General features: G+C 37.4%; 1 pseudogene; it reads left to right on the top strand.

Moving 5' to 3' along the window:
- Positions 1-1,410: 1,410 nt before the first annotated feature.
- LOC122013196 lies at positions 1,411-1,523 on the top strand (annotated as a pseudogene).
- Positions 1,524-1,878: the final 355 nt, after the last annotated feature.

Here is a 1,878-nt window from a genome sequence, read left to right as displayed (position 1 = left end):
CATCATCTTCTTCCAAGTTCTCTCCTCAAGCTCTCCCTCTCCTCCTCTTGCCGTGGCTGATCAAGGGTGCTAGCACACCTTTGTTTAGTTTTTCTCCACCCATTTGTTCATGTGGATACTTCTAGAGGATCGTACGCTTGACGATCTCGAGATCCGACACTTCCTTGGACGAGCTGGATTCGTAAAGGGCACGCATCAAAGGTAAAAGGTTTTCTCCTTGTAAATCTAGTTTAGAACTAGCATAAAACTCGTACTCGTAATGTTTTCGAAAGTTTTACTTTGCACGGATTTGGTGGCATGGGGGTTTCGGGGTTTTCGCGACGCGAAAAAGTGGTTTTCGCGGCCCGAAAAACCCAACAATATGGTAGAAGATCAAGAGGTTATTTTCTTACAAAGAAAGGTATAACTAGTAATTATTTTCCGCATCATACTAGTTTTCTTTGTATAGTTATTTTTGGAAATACCAAACACAAGATGCATATGATTCTAGAGTTTTCGGATTTGTTTCGAAGTTGTGTTTCTTTTCTTTTATTTTTCGAATTTGTGATTCGATTGTTCTTTTTGGTTAACCTAGAGTTATTTAAGGAAATTAAATATTAGCTTTCCTTAAAAGGCTTTGTCTAGGCGGTGGTGGTGGTTGCTCCCATATCCAAGAAGGCCATGTGCCTCGCCATGTAGTCCTGAAAGCCAATTTTGGAAATTAATATTTAATGAAATTAATAACATAGGTGGATTTGAATCAATAGTGTTAAGTTCCGCTTGCAATTCAAATCTAAACCATTAAGAACAGATAAGTTAAATTTGGAATCAATGATGTTAAGTTCCGTCTGTGATTCCTAATTTAACTTCTAAAGAACACAATAGGTTATTTAAGGAAAGGTTCGACACTTGTACAAAAAATTTTTGTACAGTGGAACCGGTACGCTTTCCTAGGACTAACCAACACTTCTTTTGTTCTTCTCCTCAATTCTAAACAAATCCTTCTTCAGCAGTTCTTCATGATTCTTGCCACTTCTCAACTTAAAATTATTACACTATTCACTAGACATTGTCTGTGTGGGAGGGGGATCTTGTTTGAACCATTTTGAAACAATGCTATCAATCTTTGCCCCCAAATGTTTGAACTCCTCATTCTGTGACTTGTGGATTTCAAAACTCTTGGATGGTTGAATTGTATTTTGTTTGACAGACTCTCTTGCATTTATGGCTTGCACTTCTTGAATTTTTGAAGGAGATTCCATCCAACTTTTGCTTGACCATTCATGGAGGTTCAATACTACTTGATCAATCAATATATATGCTTCGTCTACACTCTTGTCCATAAAAGAACCTCCAACTGATGAATCTAACAAACACTTATCTGAGAAAGAAATTCCCCTATAGAATATGTGCAAAGTCAGCCATTTCTCCAAACCATGATGAGGGCACTGTCTTTGTAGACTCTTGAATCTGTCCCATGCATGCTTCAAATAATGATTCTCCATATGCCTGAGCAAAATTTGTGATGCAATCATATAAATTATTCTACTTGGAGGGAAAAAATGATCCAGAAATTGCTTCTCCAATTATTTCTAACTTGTGATGCTTTGAGGATGAAGGGAATATAACCAAGTCCTTGCTTTATCCTTAATGCTGAAAGGAAATGCTATCAATCGAACTGCATCTGCTGACACTCCTTCACAATTCACCATTTCACAAAGCTCTAGAAATGTCTCAAGGTACAGATAAGGACTTTCTGATGCTTCTCCTCTAAATTTGTGACCATGTATCATGAAAATTAACTCTGGGTCTAGTTGAAAACTTTCTGCTTCAATGTGAGGCTGCACAATGGGAGATAAAAAATCTTATGCAAATGGGTGCAGAGAAATCTCTTAAAGC

Source organism: Zingiber officinale, chromosome 8A (assembly GCF_018446385.1).
Source record: "Zingiber officinale cultivar Zhangliang chromosome 8A, Zo_v1.1, whole genome shotgun sequence".
NCBI classification, from domain to species: domain Eukaryota; kingdom Viridiplantae; phylum Streptophyta; class Magnoliopsida; order Zingiberales; family Zingiberaceae; genus Zingiber; species Zingiber officinale.
This window is presented reverse-complemented; position numbering and strand designations above follow the sequence as displayed.